Genomic DNA, 22,135 nt, shown 5'->3' with positions numbered 1-22,135 from the left:
ATGCCCACTAAGTGAATCCATGAAGGTCATGACAAAGCAGTTGAAAGGGAGCCAAGATCTAGTGGTACAACATGGGAACAGGATGATGTAGAGTTCAACCATGAATAAATCTATTCACATTAAAGTTATAATTGTATCAACATCGTTACATTTAGAACATGGGAATAAAGTTTATGAATAAAAAGTAAGGGGTTGTGTTATGGACAATGGTTTTACTGAATCTTGTGACATGTAAGCATGGTGTGATGAAGACCCCCCCCTTTGCCTGACAAATCAAATTTCGTATTTTCCTGATATTGAAACATTTTTGGGTGGAATATGCAGAACGAAAGGTATAATTAAGACAGCTTTAGTTAGTTAGTCAGAGGAACTTCGGGAGGATGAGATGCTGAGATGACGCTGAGATGCTGGTGATGCTGATGAAGAGCTGAAGAATCGCAGAGCTGGGTGGAGGGAGCTGATTGCAGAGCCTGAAGAAGAACTTTCTATCCTAATTTAATTGGGTTAGATCAGAAGATTGCAGAATAATCTCGAGGAGGAAGAGAGTGTCGGAGAGGGGTGAGGCGCAATCGTCGGTATTCTAGAGAGGTCGACTAACCTGTCCTGATTCCTGTCCTGAAGTCTTTGTCTCCTGTATCAAGGGACTCCCACCAGCCCTTTGGCCAGGGGGTTGGTCTTCCACACCATCCCTGGTAAATATATTTTCTTGTTAATTGCAAATGTTCTTTCTCTCTGTCCTCTCCCTTTCTGAGCATTGATTATTGTATGAGTCCGAGGCAAGTCACATGGTATTCATTAATTGAATTTTCTCTCCTAGGAACGATGGTGACTGCACTGTAATTTTGAGATGGTTCACATGCGTTTAATTTAGATAAAGATTTAAAACTTTCCTGAGTCTGTGGTTTATTTTATCACATTTTAAGTATTAGTAAGTTAGTTTTTGTGCTTTATCACCATCAACTAGGTCAACTAATGGTCCATTGACCAGAGGAAAGACCTTTTTGATCTGTAAAGGGTTAGTTAGAGATGAACTTGAGTATTAAATAACTAATCCTAAACATTGTAAACATTTACAAACTTGACACCAGTGGTTTTACGCACTGTGAGTTTATGGGTCCAGGTCAGTATATGGTAGTGGAGTATCTGTTGTTGTTTAATCGCTGGATCAGTACCACTTTGAATAAAATATGCTAATTGTGTGTAAGCCAATTTCATCATGTTTATAGTAGAGATTGTAGAAGGCTGTGTTCTCATAAATGTTTATGAAGGATGGGGATATGTTGTGGGTTTGTGGTCTTGTTATTATTTTAATGCATTTTCTGATTCCAATGATTTCAAAGACATTCTATGGAGAGAATGTGGTTGACGGCATTGCTTTGAAGACGGCTCATAACTTGCTCCCTCTGTGGTTATGTAGTTTGGGAATAAAGTAGTGTTTTCTAAGCATCATTGTGAAGTGCTCCACTACAAATTGGTGACGAAGAGCCTGTGCTACTGGTGCGGATCCATTGGATGACTGTTGTATGCCTTATTGTGGGAAGAGCTGAAGAATAAGAGCCTTTTCAGCTATGCTGCTATGTGGAGTATCATTAGGGATCTGGCATATTTAATCCTTTGGTTCCTTTCTTCGAGCCTTAAAAATGAGCGGAGTTGAGGTCATATGCTATTTGAGTACTTACCCTTGCCACAAAGGTGACCGTGCATCTTTTCCAGCGATCCTGCATGGCATGTCCCACTTTCGCAGACGATCCCTGATCCTGTACGACACTGTGCTTGAGCACTGACGCCATGAGCCTTGCTGCTACTTATCCTATGAGGTTACATTGTGTGACCCCACATAAGCGCCATTTGGAGAAAAAGTGCGGGTATCATTCAGTGATAGCATCAGACATGTCAGCACCGGGTACAGTGAAGTTCTTCCTGAACAAATGGCCACTGCAGAAGAAACATGTTTTAACATAATATTATGATAAGTAAGTTATCTTCTCTTGTCTACCATGGAATGTGGTGCTAAATGGTGAAGAGTGGGCAGTGTGGAGTTCTCTGAACTTGTCCGTTTGCAAACATGAGCCCATAGAGCTTTAGCATCAGCTCCCCTCAGGCATTCTGGTCTTCTGTTTCAGAACCTTCCTTAAGGTGGCCAGAATGGTAGGATTATTTTATAAAGTACATTGTAGCTATTGAAGATGCAGCAAGGATGTCAGCTGAGCAAAGGAAAATTAATTTGCTACATTATCTACGATCTATGGGGTTAAAAATGTATAGCTGCATGACTGAAACACCTGTTGCTGAGGATATTAATGTATTTGAGGCTTCAATTGATGATTTAGATAAACACTTTGCACCAAAGGAATGCATAGGAATTAGAAGATACAAATCCTTCCAACGTAAACAGACCAAACTTGAAATGGTGGATGAGTATGTAAGTAGCTAAACTACAAAAACTAGCTATTGATTGCAAGTTTGATACCTTGCAGGAGGATTTGATTAGGGGTCTGGTTGTCATGCATGCTAGCAATCCAGGTATACGGGAATAATTATGAGTGCACGGCCACTCATCACAAGAGGATATATTAGCAATTTTCAGGTAAGCAGAAATTTCTGCAAAATGTGCAGTGGCATTGAAGCAAGGGGAGAAGGAAACTGACTCAATTAACAGAACAGCTCAGGTAACAAATCTAATTATGTTCAAAGCAGGGACAAATCGAAATTGAAGGAAAAAAATAAGTCCTATAGGTGCGATTGTAGTGAGCATCTTCCTTACAGCAAACACTGCTCTGATCTTAAGTAGAAGCATAGTAATTGTGGTATAAAGGCTACTATGCAAAAGTGTGTAGGAAGAAGAAATATGATAAATGTGTCTGTGAAGAATCGTGTAGTGCAGAGAGAGGTGGGTCACCTAATGATGAGTCTAATATGATCATGATTGTTAAAGAGAAATTGTACTAAATATAAACAGTGATACTTGTAAGGGTAAGTCGGCATTATGGATGACAATTGGCTGAGTTTTGCCGAGTATTCATGCAGATTCTGGTTCACACCATAGTTAGTGAAGAGATTTGGAAGGAGAAGTTTGTGAGAAAAATAAGAGAGTTTTTGCTAGAGTCAGATATGCACCCAGAGGGGAATGGCGGAGAAAAAATTGATATCCTTGGATTTAGATGGCTGAATTTCAAACTTAAGCTTAGGCGTACACGAGGGACACTGTATATAGCTAAAATGGGACCATCCATCTGGGCTGGTATGATGAGAAGAATTTTCACATTATCCTGATCCCTATAGAAGAATTATAATCATTGATGAAGGCACAGCAGTAGTATACTCTATGTTAAAAAGAATCCCAAAGTCTTCAATAAAAGATTGGGCAATCTAAAAGGTTTAAACACAAGATTCAGGTATAGAGTGATGCCTGTCCAAGGATGCAAAAAGACAGGAATGTGCCTACAGTGGTAAGGGAAGAAGTTTTACAGGAGTTAGAGAAGTTAGTGTCCTCTGGCGTAATCAAACTGATAGATGCAGTAATGGCAAAATAAGGCTATGTGTTGATTTGTGTCACTTGAACAATAACATCTTCTTTGAACTAAAATCAAAGAAATGGTTACATGTCTCAAAGGTGAAAATGGTTCTCAACTACTGTATTGTCATCTGCTTACCATCAAATATCATGAACACCTGATTCTATTAAACTAACAGCATGTATTGCTCCTGGTGGTTGTTTTCAATTTAAACTTATGCCATTCACGTTAGCATCAGTTTCGGTTGTCTTTAAAAGGCTGATGTTTAATTTGTTTGGCAAAGAGCAAGGCATAATGTGTTTTAAAAACAAAATCTTTATATTTATATTTAGGGAGAGCAGGTGTAAACATGATAAACAGAAGAGTCAGCTGGTTCACCCCGGAACTCCTCAACTCCAAACGCACCTGCCGGAAACTGGAACACATATGGCACAACGACAAGACGCCAGACAGCCGCACTGCCCACAAAGACGCCATCCGCAACCACCACCACCTCATCAGGACCGCCAAAAGAACCTCCTTCACAGACCGCCTTGACAACAACGCACACAACAGCAAGGAGCTCTTCACCATCGTGAAGGAACTCTCCAACCCCAGCTCCAACGCCAACGACATCCCACCATCGCAAGCCCTGTGCGACTTCCTCGCCACCTTCTTTCACCGGAAAATCACCGACATCCATGACAGCTTCAGACCCCAGACGACCCCTGCCGACCACACCACACCGAACCCACCGCACCCCACCGCCCACGACACCCTGACTACCTGGGCCAACGTAAGCATCGAGGACACAATCAAGACCATGGGAACAATCCACTCCGGATCCCCATCCGACCCTCTCCCGCACCACATCTTCAACAAAGCCAGCAAGTCCACCGCTCCCCACCTGCACAAAATCATCAACCTGTCCTTCGAGACCGCCACCTTCCCCGAGATCTGGAAGCATGCAGAGATTAACGCGCTACTGAAGAAACCCAAGGCGGACCCAAGCGTCCTCAAGAACTTCAGGCCCATCTCCTTGCTTCCGTTCCCAGCTAAAGTAATCGAGAAGGTAGTAAACACCCAGCTCACCCGGCACCTCGAAGACAACAACATCCTAGACCCATCCCAATCAGGATTCCGCAGCAACCACAGCACAGAGACAGCCCTCATCGCCGCCACAGACGACATCAGGATCCTGCTGGACAATGGCGAGACGGTTGCCCTCATCCTCCTGGACCTCTCAGCTGCCTTCGACACCGTCTGCCACCTCACACTACGCACACGCCTTCACAACGCAGGGATCCGTAACAAGGCCCTGTACTGGACCACCTCCTTCCTCTCCGGCAGAACGCAGAGAGTCCGCCTCCCCGCGTTCCGATCTGAGGCCTCCAAGATCATCTGTGGCATCCCTCAAGGATCCTCCCTCAGCCCGACACTGTTCAACGTCTACATGGCACCACTAGCACGCATTGCCCGACAGCACGACCTCAACATAATCTCATACACCGACGACACTCAGCTGATCCTCTCCCTCACAAAGGACCCCCTCACTGCCAAATCCAACCTTCACCAGGGAATGAAGGCCGTCGTCGACTGGATGGAGGACAGCCGCCTCAAACTGAACACAGACAAGACGGAAATCCTCATCCTTGGATCCAACCCCTCCGCATGGAACGACTCCTGATGGCCCACTTCACTGGGGTCACCCCCGGCCCCCACCGACCACACACACAACCTGAGCGTCACCTTCGACTTTAAACTCTCCATGACCAAACAAGTCAACGCAGTTTCCTCCACCTGTTTCAACACCCTCCGCATGCTCCGCAAGAGCTACAGATGGATCCCGACCAACACAAGGAAAACAGTCACCCAGGCCCTAGTCAGCAGCAAACTCGACTACGGAAACGCCCTCTACGCCAGAGCCCCGTCCAAGCTCATCAGCAGACTACAGAGGATCCGGAATGCCTCCGCACGCCTGATCTTTGACGACCCGCGCTGCGACCACATTACCCCCCACCTGAGGAACCTGCACTGGCTCCCCATCGACAAAAGAATCTCCTTCAAACTCCTGATCCACGCACACAAAGCACTCCACAAAACCGGCCCAGCATATCTCAACAGTCGACTCTCCTTCTACGTACCCAACAGGAACCTCCGCTCCGCTGACCACGCCCTGGCCACGGTCCCATGCATCCGGAGAACCACTTCCAGAGGCAGGTCCTTCTCCCATCGCACCGCCAAGACCTGGAACACCCTCCCCCTCGGCCTGCGACAAACCGAAGACTTGCTATCTTTCAGGAGACAACTCAAGACATGGCTCTTCGACCAGTAACAGCACATCCCCTCCCCCACCCAGTGCCTTGAAACCCTGCCGGGTACGTGGTGCGCTTTACAAATTATGTGATTGATTGATTGATTGATTGATTGATTGATTCCAAATTGGCGAAGGTGTTAAGAATTCGTGAGTCCAAAGGGTTGACAGTAGAATTTACAAAATGTAAAATTGTGGGAAAAGGCGCGACATATTTTGGACATGTGATTGATGATTATGGTGTAAACCGAAGATGTCATTAGTGCAAGCTATTGAGGGTGAACCTACACTGAGAAGTAAGGATGATGTTAGATTATCATTTGCTGAATATTGAGATAAATGTATTCCTAGGTTCACTGAGAGGTGTTATAACATTAGACAGTTGTTGAATTACAGGAACAAATTTGAATGGTCACCACAGTGTGAGGAAGGTTTTTGCAACACAAAAAGTCGAATTACTAAAGCGGCTAAATTCTATAGTTTCAATCCTAATGCAGCCTGTGTCATAGCAACAGATGCCATTAATAAAGGGTTAGGTGCAGGGCTCACGCAAGTGAACAGTAAAGGTGAAGAATGTGCTATAGATGATCCTTCTAGATCGTTAACACCAACTAAAGAAAAGTGCTCTACCACAGAAAAAGGAGCCTTGGCCTGTGCTTGAGCTCTTGAGCATTTTAGAGCGTTTGTGTGGGGTAAACCGACCACCATTCATTGTGATCATAAACCACTGTTAAAATTGTTAACAACGGAGGGGATGTTTAATGCTTCTGCAAGAATATCTAGAATATCGATTTGTATGCAGGATTTCTTATCTAGAATGCTTATACAATCAGAAGAATGTGAGGATGGCAGATGGTATGATTTCCATGTGGCTCTTGTACATGATAGTGGGTAGGGGTGGGCGGTGAACTTCGCTTCACCAGTGGAGTTTGCAGAGCTTTGCCAACTCTGTGCCCTGCCGGGAGCACGGAGTTGGCAAAAAACTTTTATTCCACCACATGGTGGAGTTTGCCTCCGCCACCCACCCCTAGTTTTGTAAGCAGTCATTAATTTTGGCCACCAGGAAGTGGCAGCAGACTGGTTTAGAAAAAAAGGCTATATGCTTAAACAAATCGTTGTTTGCAATTCTGGAGACAAATTGGAAGGAGATAGTAGCTGGCCCATGCATGTACAACCCACCTGCCTACATGCCAAGCTGAGACCCTGCGATCTCACTGCATAAACATTCATCCAAACATTAATCTACCTTCAATCACCGATTCATGCAAAGCAGCCCAAAATAAAAGCAATTCACGCCATTGTTCTAGGCACAGCTGTTAAATAGCCCATGCCACGCGGGAGCTTTCTAGTAGTTACGGGGTTTCAGACACTACCACAGTGCATGCTGGGACATGTAGTTCCACTTCTCTGCTTGAACTCTGGGCCTTCCTGCCCTATATAGTTAGTGGGTGGTGCTTGTGATACGTGGGCTTAGTGTGTACATACCTCACTCTGCATGCATGGAGGACCGTGGCATGACCACCATCGGGCTAGGCGGCACCCCGTCAGCTGCTATAGGCTGGGGCTTCAGCCCCATCTGAAATGTTGTCTGGCCTCCCAGAGGCATTTTGCTTCTAACCGTTTTTCCAGCAGCCTGCACTTCATGACCTTAACCAATTGGTGACTAAAGTTAGCAATTCTAGTTGTTTATTAGAACTCTGTAAGTAGGATGCACTGTTTTATTCTTCCACTTCCTTGGTGTTTACGTCGTACTTTGCTCTGGCCTTCGCTGCTTCTCTATGGTCTGGATACTTTGCTAATTGTAATTGAAATTGTAAGGGTTATTTATAGAGCGCACTGTGACCAAAATGGTATCCTGGCGCAAAAACCACTATGTAAGGCACAGCAGATGAAAGAGCTGAAAGCGGGCCGCTAATGGGGGAATAACCAGGTCTTCACTGCCTTCCTGAATTTTTGTAAATCAGATTGAGATCGCAAGGAGGCTGGAAGTGTATTCCACATCCAGCCCGCGTTGACCATAAATGTGCGTCCTCCTTGTCTGACTTTTTTAAATCTGGACTCTTGGACATAGTTACCAGTGGTAGAGTGAAGATTTCTGCCGGGGGTATATTTTTTTAGTTTGTTTTGGAGAGGTTTTGGCCCTATGTTTTGTAGTGCCTTGTGGACAATACAGAGAGATTTAAAATGTATTCTTATTCTCTGCTTGATAGGTAGCCAATGCAGCTTCCTCAAGGCATCTGTAGCAGATGAGTGTCGAGGTCTGTTTAGTGTAAGTTTAGCAGCGATGGCCTGAATACATTCTAGCTTTTTTAAGAGATCGTTAGGGGCACTAGCAACAGGGTGTTGCAATAGCCCAACGTACTTAGCATTACCCCTCTGGAGATCAGTGATCTGGCTAATAGATCGAGCAGAGGGTATAGCTTTCTTAAGAGACCGGATTAGAGCGAAACAGGTCCGGGTAAGTCCGTTCACTGGCTTTTCTAGGGACACCCTTGGTCAATGATCACGCCCAAGTTTCGCACCGCCACAGGGTTACCCAATGGCTTTTCCATGGGTAGCGGCCAGAAGTTCTATGCGAAAATAACCAGTTAAATGCCATCTTCTGCTGTAGTGGTGACACCACTCATGCCCTGCAGGGGTCGTTGTCTCTTTCTCATTTTGCAGTGCCCTCCCCAGTGCTGCCCTGCCTTTGTGGGCAAGTGCTACTTCTCACAGTGAATTCCTGGAGCAGCTTTGTCCTCCTCAGTAGGGTGGAGCGAAATTCCACTGAGTTTTTATACAACTCTGCAGAATTGTATGCAGTGCGACACCATGAACTCCACCCCCTCTAAGTGGGTTGCCTGCTGTGAAGAAGGGCGTATGGATGGATGATCCCGGAAGACTGCTCTTTTACAGGATGGCCTAAAAGTCAGTACCTGGCCGAGGTCACTAAGATTAGTTCTTTCTTTTGAGGATGGTGTAATTTTAAGGGGTGACAGGATTATTTCTGCCTCTGGCTTGTCATGAGGGTCATTTAGTACTGAGCAGACCAAATCAGTGGTCAAGAAATTGTTTTGGTGGCCTGGTTTGATATTGTAGTAGAACGAATGGTCAGGGAATGTGTAGAATGTCAAAGGGCTGACAATGCCCTTCAAACCTTTAGACCACCAATGAGTGAAGGTCACAACTCCAGCAAATTTTGGGTATCCATCGCAATTCACATACTGGAAGCTGTAGGGTCACCTAAAAAAGATGTTATTGTGATTATGGATTTGTTTTCAAGATGGTCGGTAGTAAACATGGTGGAGGAGGAAGATACTGAATCAGTTTTAGTCTTCCTTGACAAAGTTTTTTTGTTCTGAGAGAATTCCTACTACTGTGTTGAGTGATAATGGAGTGCAATTCGAGTTGCATGAGTTTAAGTCATATTTTGAAAGAACTGGTGTGAAACACAAAACCACTTGTACAATCTCAGTGGCAATTGTATGGTTGAGAGATTCCACCTTTTCAAGGTGTGAATCAATCTGCATATGCCAACAATCTGGGCTGGGTTGTTTAGCTGAAGAATGCTGTGTGGGCTTATAGAGTTACAAGGAATTAAGCGACAGGTTTATTGCCTTTTTTGATCATGGGAGGAAGGAATCCCAGAGCTAAGTTCAATCCTGGTTGGTTGTTTAGTACCAGTGCTGAACCATGATATGTTAGTCAGACGAGACTATAGCATGGAATAATCAGAAAAATAAGAATTACTATGACAACAAGAACAGCACTGAACATGCAAAAATAAAAGTAGGAGATTGAGTTTGAGCTTGCATAAAGATACAGGGTATGGTGGCCAAAGGATTACGCAAGTTATATCACTTACAAGAATTGGAGAGGTGTTACATAGTGCTGTCCAGTTGGGGAAAGGCAAAGTGTGGAGGGATTTCTGTTAAAGTTCCAATGAACGTGATTTTGATTGGTTGGATTAGGAATATACTACAACTTGTTTGTAAACAGAGGAGGAAGTGGTCAGAGGTGTCACAGAAGGAATTATTGAACCATAAGTAGTGACTGAACCACTTCATTACTCTGTGGGTATGAATGATGGTGTGGAGTTGGACACTTGGGTTTCTGATATAGTGCTTGAGGATGTTCTGGATGGAGATATGTTGCTATCAGGAACAATTTTAGCATAACTTGAGATCGCAGATGGAGAGCGAGAGGGGGATAAAAGAACCAGGAAGCCACCAAAATAGTTAGAAGATTATATTTGTGATAGTAGTATGTCGTGTTTTTCACATGTAAGGTATGCTATTATTTAAGGTTATATTTTTGTTCCACAGCTATTGTTCTGAACTTTGTATATTCTGTTGTATAAGGATGGGGATGTGTTGTGGGCTTAATTGTTATACATTGTTATAAAGGATGGGGATGTTTTGTGGGCTTGTGGTCTTGGTATTATTCTAATGTATGTTCTGATTCCAATGATGTCAAAGGCATTCCATGGGGAGAATACTGTTGACAGAGGTGCTGTGAAGGCAGCTCATAATTTTCTCCTGCTGTGGCTCTGTACCTTGGGAATAGAGTAGTGTTTTCTAAACATCTCGGTGAAGTGCTTCACTACAGAGAGAACAAGCACTTTTTTACTAGTGGTAAAGTGCATAGAGTCCTCATGCTAGCAAAAACAAAGTCAGCTAAAAAAAGGAGTGAAGGCAAAAAGATTGGAGAAAGACTACTCCAAGGTTAACAAATCTAACCTCTCCTACTTAAGGTAACATACTGGAATGCTTGAATTATTCTCAGCCACTGGAAATTACTCAGGTCGCATCTTATTCCATCAAAAGTTTGCATACTATGCCACTTCAGTTTGGACCCAGCCATATCCAAATAAGCCTTAAACCTGCTCCATTGGGAACAGTCTAGCCTGACCTGCCAGGCCAGGCCCCTCCCGAACACAAGCAACCTAGGACAATTGTTCCAGCAAAATGGAATTAACAAATAGTGGATTATTTGCATCAGGAAATCATTTTTTGTCATAATAATACTTGACTCAAGAACCTAGCCCATTACCTTGGCAAGACATGCATAACTTTCTATTTCATCAAATGACCACTTGATGAAAAGATAGGAGGCTAAACTGATATTAGCCAAGTCTGGTAGAAATAGCAGATCATAAAATAAAGGAATAAAAAAAGGTTCAGGCTATACTCTCCCTTCTGATCGCTGGTTGCTAGCAATAGTTTGGACGTGACATACAATAAGAGTGGTGAGATCTTTTTTGGAGCATCCAGTCTCATTTCTGTTTTGATGAGCCATTAAAAGGTGAATGGTTTGATGGGAATTTTAAAGGGAGGTTGTTTAAGTTGCCAGCTTTTGCCAGGTGTTTAAATAAATATATGCTAAAAAAACAGGAAAGAGCACACAGCTTCCCAGTGACAAGCCCTGCATGGGTGCGATAGGAATCTTTTGACAGATTCTGACAAGTTAATTGACCCTTTGGGGGATCAGTCTGAGCTGCACGTGCAGTGGTACCAGACACATGAACAGTGGTGTTTGACCAACCAAGTCACCTACTTATCTACCTGATTGGTTTAGTGCTCTGCACTGTGGTCCCGGAAACAAAGCAGAATCACTCTATTATAATTCAGTCAGGTTTGTAAATCAAGTGCTGGGTCTTAGACCTGACAGCCTTGTGGTGGTCTTCTCCCTAACATTTTTCTTGCCTTCTCCACTTTTCTTACCTCCTATTTTGCTGGTATTATGACTCCTAACACGTTACCACTGCTAACCAGTGCTAAAGTGCTTGTTCTCTCTCCCCTAAACATGCTAACATTGGTTCACCACCACATTGTCAAGACCTTGAATCCTCAGAGTTGTACGATGCTCAATGGGTTCCACCTCCTGATAGCCCCAACCTCTGAGTGAAACAACAGACTCGATGGGGAGATCAAGTGAGGGAAGGAAAGGATGGGAACAGCAGGGAGGGAGATCTGTAACGAGAGTAAATCATTATAAGTACAAACACACAAACACCAAGATACACAAAGATACTTCTCAACAAGGCTACGCCCGGCGCTAGTACCTGTAAAGGAAAATAACGGTTCGAATTTCCATGAACAGGTTGTTCTATACCAGCGGTACTCAAAGTACGGCCCGCGGGCCAGTTGCGGCCCGCCAGCCCTTTCCATGCGGCCCTCGTGTAAAACAACAGACAATTCCGCCTGTTGTTATTCCTCGGGGGCCGCATTCACTGGGTAAAGAAGCATCCGCAAAACCAGTGCCTCGCAAGCAGAGGCGCAACGAGAGCTAAATTTCGGGGGAGGGGGGGGGCTTGAATCTTTAAGCTTTAGGCAGAGTGGAGCTGATTTCGGGGGAGGGGGGGGGCCTGAATCTTTAAGCAATAGGCAGAGTGGCGCTGCAGGGCCTCTTAGAAGGGGTGAAACAGCGAGGCCTCATTAACATGCAAATGGTCTTTTAAAGACCTGTGAAGTGCTCGGGTGCGGCTGTCTCATCCCGGGCTGCCACACGCGACGGGGGTGGGGGCTGAAGCCCTTTGAGTCCAATGGGTGTTGCGCGCCTGATGGCCTGTGTTACCCAAGCAACCTCTCACAGATCCTCTGCCCTTAAAACTCGATGGGAGATAAGACGAGTGAACAGCAACGGAAGGACCTGCTTTTTCAGCAGTCTCTCCTCTGCGGGCCGCACACCACTGTAGGCATCTCTTATGCCTCTCACCAGGGCCCACGAGCCTCGCTTTGCTCCTACCCCTCTGTGGCGAACAGGCTAGCATCGCTGGTGCTGCCCTACCTGCGGCCTCACAATGCGGCCTCCCCAAACCCACCCAAGCCCGGGAAGCGGTCTCATCCCGAGCTGCCACACAGAGAGAGGGAGGGAGACAGCGAGAGGGAGGGAGACGCGAGAGGGAGGGAGACAGCGAGAGGGAGGAAGACAGAGAGAAAGAGAGACCGAGAGGGAGGTAGAGAGAGAGGGAGGGAGAGAGGGGGAGGGAGACAGAGGGACACAGAGGGAGACAGGGTGACAGAAAGAGGGAGACAGGGTGACAGAAAGAGGGAGACAGAGAGGGAGACAGGGAGAGAGAGGGAGACAGGGAGAGAGAGAGGGAGACAGGGAGAGAGAGAGGGAGACAGGGAGAGAGAGAGGGAGAGAGAGAGGGAAACAGGGAGAGAGAGAGGGAAACAGGGAGAGAGAGAGGGAGACAAAGGGAGGGAGACAGAGGGAGATGGAGGGAGACAGAGGGAGGGGGAGACAGAGAGAGGGGGAGACAGAGAGAGGGGGAGACAGAGAGAGGGGGAGACAGAGAGTGAGGGAGTGAGACAGGGAGGGAGGGAGACAGAGAGGGAGGGAGACAAAGGGACACAGACAGAGGGAGACAGAGAGAGAGAGGGAGACAGGGAGAGAGAGAGGGAGACAGGGAGAGAGAGAGGGAGACAGGGAGAGAGAGAGTCCCTGTTTGGCAGTATGTCGTATGACCAAATGGGCTGCTCTATATGAGACAGCACGTTGCGTACGATATACTGCCAAACAAGGACTCGGGGAACTTTCATTCGCATACTACTGACTGTGTGAGCCTCTGAGGAAGAGAGTCATCGAAACGCGTCGGGCTCAGTCAGGTGTGAATAATTACAGGCAAGCGCGACGAACCATACCTAATAAAAGCTTGTGGGGAAAAGCAGCTTATGTTCAAGTGCGGTTCTTCTGATGGACAAATCCCCAATGAACTGTATACATATGTGTGTGTGTATGCTGGGTCTGGTGGCTCAGTGGACGAATGCGTCCGCTGCAGGGGTCTGTGTTCAACCTCATGGTCAGTTTTTTTTAGTTGCTCTAGCCCCGCCCCCTCCACCACTGACCCCGCCCCCACAGGTGCGGCCCTCGGCCACAAACCACACTGTAAATTTGGCCCCCGAGAGAAAGTTTGTGAGTACCCCTGTTCTATACGAAGTGCAGCCACTAGTGATCTAAGGGTGGAACAAATAGAATCATATATCAACTTTAATTAACTTTCCTCACGTATGAAGTGTCACAAAATAAGTACAACATACCAAAAGGACCTTTTAGTGGCGTCTAACAGGGGAATGCGGAGCTGCCTCCTGAAAATGCTCAATAAGCCCCTACTGTGGAAAAGATAAAGAAACAATCTAAGGTAATGGCACAGTATCATCAAGCTCCAATGAATCGCATTTCCACAAAACCACTGGTTGAGGTCCCAATCCGTCTTGAACCCTTCGGTAAGCATATAAATCCACTTGCACAATGTATTGGGAAATACTGAAGAACCCCCAATACCTTTTGAGCGTTCAACGTATTTTTAGGCCAGTGGTTGGAAAAACAGTGTTTCTAACCCAGCTGAATAGCTGATGTACCGTCTCGGCTACTGCGAGATTACAACATCTCCGGGAGATGAAACAGCGAGTTTTTAAAATGCTTGGCAAGTTTCAGGCGGCCTCGTAACAACACGAGCAACTAAAATTAGACTTTTTGCAGTATCCTGATACTACAATGACGTTCAGAAGTCAAGTGTGCAATCAAAACAAAGCAAGTCCCAATCCAATCGAATAGTTCCGCGGCTCGTCCAATGGGGCTAACCAATGACTAAGCTCAGCTCCCACACGTTAAGTAACTGCAGAACTCACATCAAGAGCAGTTCAAAGCATAAGGAGTTTGTGGTGCAATATGCACCCCTACCAGTTCTCCTCTAGTTCCACGGAATACCCGGCTCAGCTCCTGGAATCAATGGCACCCGACTGGTGCCCCGGAAGCCCTCATATCCCAATGCCTGGAACATGGTGATGTCACAAGTGTCACTACACCAGCGCCTCTTGGCAAATGTGGTCCTTCCTAGTGAACCCGGCAGAAGAGATGACAGCGCATCTCTGCAGTGTTCTCCGACGGCCGCCACGGTGCGCCATGAGAGTACCCCTTCTCCCGAAGAACACTGACAGAGACAAGGCTTCTGAGGGAAGCGTTTGTGAAGTAGGTTTGATTACCGTGAGGCATGAACCCCTGTGGCGGGTTCCCAGGAGTTCTCCTCCTTCCCATACCCCTTCCAGGCTACCAGATACCACAGCCTAGTCCGGTAGATTTTAGAGTCAATGATGCCCCTCACCTCATGCTCTACCTCATTGTTCACCATCACCGGCATCGGGCCCCTTCTTAACCGTGCATGAGAGGGTTTCACTAGTGACACATGGAGTACCGGGTGTATCCTCAGGGTGGAGGGCAAGGCTAGTTTAACCACCACAGGATTGATTAGCTTGATAATTTTGTAGCCGCCTATGTATTTGGAATTAAAGATACAATATCTCTTAAACCTGATGTTTTGAGTGAATAGTCATACGCAATCTCCCTTCCTATACACCGGCCCTGGGCATCTATGTTTGTCAGTGTAGGCTTTGTACTGTGTCCTAGTGGCTCTTAAACTTTTCTCCGCCTCCCTCAAGGTGTTCTGCAAAAGGGTTATTCTTTCATGTACCTAGGGCACCTGTGTAGAACGTAAAGGGTGTAAAAAGGGGGTGAAACACGCATGAAACCCATAGGTGCAGAAAAAGGGAGCAGGCTTCGTTGAATTGTGGGTAGCGCTGTTTCAGCTAACCATAACCTGTCAATCCAGGCCTCAGTAGACACATCTGCGTAACACCTAAGGTACTGTTTTAGGGTTTGGGTTACCCTTTCTGTCTGGCCATCTGTTTGAGGGTGGAAGCTGGTGGATGTGTTAGAAGCTATGCCTAGTGCCGAACGTCATACCCTCCAGAAATTGGCCACGGTCGGAGACTATGATTCTGGGTAACCCCTGTAATCTGACTATGTGTGTTAATAACAAATGGGCCAACGTACTTGATGTGAGGATTTGTTTGCATGCAATGAAGTGAGCAATCTTAGTCAGGTAGTCAGGTAGTCAGGCCCTAGCTACTTAGCAGATAGACTCACTCCTTATCAGCCATCTAGAACACTCCGTTCAGGCTCTAAGTCGTTACTACTGGTGTCTTGTGTTAAGAAATCCCACCTAGGTGGGAAAGCATTCCACTACCTAGCCCCCTCCTATTGGAACCAACTCCCCAGCCACCTCCAGAAATGCCCAGATTATCTACTATTCCAAAAGCTCCTTAAAACAGAGATATTTTAAAACCTTTCCTCTCCTTTTGGGGGTGATTCTAGCACTTTACAAGTCAAAATAAATAAATATACCATATACACAGGGCCTATAAATTAAATGCTACTAGTTGTTGTGCAGCACTAATTGTGCCACCCACTCAAGTAGCCCTGTAACCATGTCTGAGACCTGAACATGCAGAGCCTGTAGGCGCAGCATACACTGCAATGTCAACCTGACAAAATAACATTTTGCCAGGCCTATACATCGCTTTTTATACATATTAGTCACCAATAAGATTGGCCCTGGACAGCCCAGAGGGCAGGGTGCAATGTATTTAAAAGGCAGGACATGTACTTTTAAATTTTACATGTCCTGGTAGTGAAAAACTCCAAATATAATTTGACCCATATCCCCCATCTTTAATCGCTCCCTTAGGATAAGATTGGGATTACCTTATTACATTTTATAAGCATCATTTGCAATTGGGAAGAGCTAAGACCGCCACTTCTGGTGCCTCTGGAATCCTAACATATGGTGAAGTCAAATTTTGAATGACAATTCTGAAAAGGCCTCTTTTAGAAAGTGGGCATTTTCTTACTTTAGCCATTTGGTGCCTGCTGCCTATCAATGATCACATGGTTGGGGGGGGGGGGGACAGTTGAGCTTTGTGTATTCCTCCTAGAAAGCCACATACAATGGGCTCTTAGGTGTGACTTGATGGGCCATCCCAGCCTCATGTACACCTGAATAAGCTGTGTCCTGCCCCTCACAAAGGAATGAATATTCCCTATAGTGAGTCTGGAGCCAGGGCAGGAAGGTCGAGACCAGGGCCGGACTGGCTACCTGGCTTTCCTTAATAAACAATGCAAAACAAATGTTTAAGAAAATACGCTTTAAAGCTATTTGTTTTGCATTGTTTCTTTCAAAGCACCGGCAGTTCCCCACCAATAAAATCAGCCCCTCAGCAGCAAACCTGGATCCCACACTGCCACCCCAGCAAAAATTGCCCTGTAGCCAGTCCGGCCCTGGTCGAGACCTATGTGCACTTCAAAGGCCCATCTTTGAAGTCTCCTCCACTTCAAAGGCCAACCTGGGTATAAGTAGTGGACCTCTGAGACCACCACTTCAGTACACCTCTGGACCAGAAAGAAGGACTGCTATGCTACTGAAAGACCTGCCACTCTGTTGGACTGACCCTCTGAAGGAGCTGCTGCCTTGCTTTGTTGACCTGCTGCCCTCTTGCTTGGAGAGGGAGAACTGGGCCTGGAACCTACCTTAAACCCAGGGTCTCAGAGGGACTCAAAGGGCTAGTCTGCTGGCCTTTAAATCTGACCATCTTGATCTCAGTCTCAGGAACACAACAAGCTCCCAAAATCCCCTGGACCTGCCTAGAATGAGCTCCTGACCCCCAAGAGGTGCCTTCATGTCCTGCACCTTTCAAAGTGTTTTTTATGCTCTTAAAGTCAAGTTTTGGACTCTTTGCAAATGCAAATGTGTCCGTTCACTCTGGCTGTTTGCCGCTTGCACACAGAGTCAGCGCAAGCAGCTGCAACTTCATCTCTTTGCACAGCAAGCATTGTCCGCCGACATGGGTCATCACCGCAAGGCCCCAGTCCAACCGTCCATGATGCCTGACCTGATCTTCACACCCGCCGACCATGGCCAGAGATGCTCTCCTTGCTGCGGGGAACTTCTCCCCTACAAACGGGACTCTAGGCACAGAACCTGAGAGGGTAAAACTTCAGCTGGACTAACCTAGGACTGTATCCCACCCGCAGTCCATCACAGTCGGCCTGAGCTTTTGGATTTGAGCAGGTCCAGCACGACCCGATAGCCCAGGTTTGCGTTTTATACTTCTAAGCGCTATTTTACAGTTTATTCTTTAAACAATCATAACTCTGTCTCTACTTATTGGATTTTTGTTGTTTTCATCTTGTTCTATTAATAAAATGAAGCTCTATTTTTGTAACCTGCTGTGCAAACTTTTTGTGTGGTGTGTTCACTGTTTTACTGTTGGAAGTGTTGCACAAATACTTTACATATTGCCCTTAAAATAAGCCTGACATCTCTGTGCCAAACTACCAGAGGGTGAGCACAGGTTAATTGAAGGCGTGCATGTGCCTTACCCTGACGAGAATTGTGGTTAGTACATGACCAGGACTTATACCCCAGTCAACCAGGAACCCAATTTCTAACAAGGGCAACTGTTTGGCCCTATTTGCTTTTCAGGCTAGACTCTGGTTGGGATGGAGAGCAATGCATAGTTCACATTTCATTTATACAGTGATTTTGAATGTATGACTAGTTCCAGCACCAGAAATATATCAGGCATGAGAGAATGGGCTGGTTGATATTTTATCATCTAAAAAAACAAAGATTCAGGCCATATGTGTGTGAATCGCTATTAGTGGTCCTTAAGTATCAATGCATTTCCTCATAGACACACAAGGGACTATTTTCCAACTGCATTTTGGAGTACATTTAGTTTTATTACAAAAGATGTACTTAAGTAGTAGAAAATGTGATTCACAAACTTACATGTGTAAATCTCCACCTCCACCACTCCTATCTTTTCTAAAGGGGAATCCTCACATATGTATGTGCTTAGTAGTAAATGTGAAAGGGACATGGGGGAGTGGTTTGAAAAAGGGGCACACTTACTCAATAGGAGGGGATTAGGCAGGAGTTAGAAGGGGTTTAATGAGCGTTAGGGAGGGCTTTAGGGAGGGACATGCACCTACCCACAAATGAGTAAGCCCACTGCTATTCGTAAAATACCACTTCTAAAGTTCCTGCAGCCAACAAGGCACCCAAAATAGTGGTAAATGTATCCAGCTCAGAGCTTTAGTAAATGCAGCATTACACTTGGCCAACTAGCGGTAATGCAACACCCTCCAATTGAAAATAATGGCGTTATGGACCTAATGGAAAATATGTTAAATTAAATGTAATTATTTAAAAATTAAAATAGTTAAAAATATAAATAAATATAATTTAATAATAAAACATGATGGTAAACATCTAAAGCTAAAGCATATTTATTATTTCATTATAAAATATTTTACCAATGTTTTTTGAACTTATACATTAATGTAAATATGATGTAAACTTTGCTAACATCGTTGTGATGGGTCAATACTGCCATGACCATGTGTTACTGCATATATGGATATAATTAAGACGCTAGGTTATGGTAATAATATGCTTAACAAGTACTGCAACATATCAGAAAACATTAACTACAATATAATGAATCTGGAGTGTCCCTATTCAATCTTTACATTTGTTGTGTCTTTTTTTCCCAACAATAAACTGTTTGGAATTCATTTGTGGCCTCAACAGAATGATATAGCACTTTGGAAAGAATATACATCCGAGCAGTCCAGCACTGGAGCACAGGATGGCAAACACCTCCACGGCCACCATGTACTTCCCCCGTGTGCTCAGGTACGCTGGGATGAAGGAGATCCACACACTGACAAACACCAGCATACTGAAGGTGATCAGCTTGGCCTCGTTGAAGCTTCCAGGCAGATTCCTTGAGAGAAAGGCCACTATAAAGCTGACTGTGGCCAGGAGGGCCATGTATCCCAGCATGCAGTAGAAGAAGATGGGGTCTCCCTCGTTACACTCAAAAATGATCTTCTCTTTAAAATATTTCATTTTTAATTCCGGAAATGGAGGAGCCTTCACAGTCCAAACAGCACAGATGACAATTTGGACCAATGAACCCAAGACAACCATAGAACTTGGTATCTTCAATCCAAGCCACTTCCTTACAGAGCTGCTGGGGTTTGTTGCTTTGAAAGCGAGAACAACAGTTATAGTTTTAGCCAGAACAACAGAAATACTGATGGAAAAGATGACCCCAAACACAGTTTGCCGCAGCATACAGGAGAGATTCCTCGGATGGTCGATGAATATAAAGGAGCAGAGGAAACAGAATATGAGGGCAATGAGGAGCAGGTAACTGAGACCACGATTGTTGGCTTTGACAATAGGAGTATTTCTGTACTTGAGGAAAACAAGAAATATAGCAACAGTGAGTAAGGTCAGTGAGGTGGCAGAGATAGTGATCATAAAACCCAAAGGCTCTTCAAATGTAAGGAACTCTATCACTTTTTGTATGCATCCATCACGTCTCTCGTTTGACCATTCACTGTCAGCACACTGTATGCAGGAGATCATGTCTGAAAAGATAATTAAAATAATATTAGTACTGGTTGGGATGGGCTTAGAGTAGAACTCCACCAGAGCCTATGTGGATAACAGCATCTAATGACTGGCATCAATCAATTCAAAGACTAAATTGGATTACATTTGATTATTCCTAAAGTTTGAACTACATACGAGTACGATTATCCAACATGTCATAAACTGGGTCAAAAAGAACCAGATTTGGACGTTCACAAGTTTTTGGGTTTACATATTTAGTGGTTGAACACTACTGACTTCTCAGACAAAAGGTCTTACATGTTTATTTATTAGGCTGAAGACAGTGATCTTATCATATTTAAAAACATTCATAGACAAGTGTGGCAGGAAACTCATCTGACAACATGCAAACTATTATTACAGAGATGTACATTTTCAGTCAGTCAAAGTAGGGTTATAAAAGAAATTCAGGGAAATTCATGGAAAAAACACAAGCACCCATACTTATGCAATAACTAGTTCATTAATTAAATACTATATCACATTGTGAAACTCAAAGAATGATGCCCATGCTGCGTACTGGTGTTAAAAATTACACACAAAAAGTTGGAAACACTAAAGTCAAAAAAACACAAAACAACAAGCAACATAGCAAAATATCTGAGGCAATTGTCATATCAACTAACCAGGGCTCTTGATTAAAATAGTCACTTTGACATAGAGCTAAAACTACACAGAAATTAAACCAGTACAGGCCATTTGAGCTTAGTACAGAGACATATGTAAAGAGCAGGTATCAGGGTCTTCCCCCAAAAGGAAGTGCTGAACATTTATACATACAATATTTGGACTTTTATTCTCCTGAATCCTGCTTCAACTAGCCAAGTTCAAAAGTGAGGTTGCGCCTCTAGAAAATGTGCAAATGTACAACCCTGATACTTCTGGCTTCTTGACCTAGGTAAGCCATGAATATTAGCAAACATCTTCAATGCCACAGGAAGCTTTAAACTACTATGAAACAACATCTATATTTAGTGATAAACCATTGGTACATTCTTGGTTATATACATGGCAATTAATATTGCACTACAAAGTAGTATATGAACATGTAAAGGCAGGATTTAAATTTTCACACCACTTAACGTTCAACAAAAATTGGGCATTCAAGCTCAATATAAACAGCGATCACAAATAGGCATCAGGAAGGCATTAGCAAGATTTCAGAAATGGTTGGACACACTCTATAACATTTAGGTACCCCATAAGATGGAGGACCAAAGGAGCAGCAATAACTTCACTCACACCCAGAACAAGCCGGAGCATTCCGACAAAGCTATAGCCAGTCAAAAAAAAACATAAAATCAAGAACAGTTTCTTAACAACTTCTACCTAGCGGGCAAATATCTGTTTCACATCAGCCCACTTCCCAAATATGATATTTAATATCTCTTTTCACAGTGGACTATTTCCAGGCTCCCAGGGTTAAGTCGGCCTTGTGTAAACGGGTCACGGGAAATTAGGATTTTTTTCATAATTAATATATCACTCAAGACAGTCCTAAATAGCTGACAATAGGGGTTTAACCATATTATTAGCGATATTGGTAAACATCGCTATTTAATCTAATCCCTATTTCTGCTCTCACACAAAGGGGTCGATTACAATGTCGGGTGGTCGGGCCACTGACCGCTGTTGCGGTGGTCAGGAGACCCCCGACAAGCAGTCAGTGGTCCAACTGCCCAATTAGAATATGACTGCAGTGGCGGAAGTGAGAAAAGTGCCCTTTTACACTGTGGCCATGGAAAAGGGCTGCAATACAAACTGCAGTGTAAAAGGGTACTTATTGCTCATGGTGCATGGGTTTATGGGAGGGCACAATATGTGCCCCCAAAGTCACTTCACAGTGGCCCACAGGGGATGGGGGCTATGCTTGGGGCCCCCAAAGTCCCTTTCCAGCTGCATTTTCATGGCAGTCAGACCACCATGAAAAGGAGTTTGGAATGGGACATTGTAATCCCTACAGCATAGGTACCACCCACATGGTAGGGATACGATTCCGACCGCCACCCCAACAGGATCTTGGATCTGTCGGAGGCG

The sequence above is a fragment of the Triturus cristatus genome, chromosome 8 (assembly GCF_964204655.1).
Source record: "Triturus cristatus chromosome 8, aTriCri1.1, whole genome shotgun sequence".
In the NCBI taxonomy this organism is placed as follows: domain Eukaryota; kingdom Metazoa; phylum Chordata; class Amphibia; order Caudata; family Salamandridae; genus Triturus; species Triturus cristatus.
The sequence above is the reverse complement of the archived record's forward strand: the minus strand, read 5'-3'. Positions refer to the sequence as shown.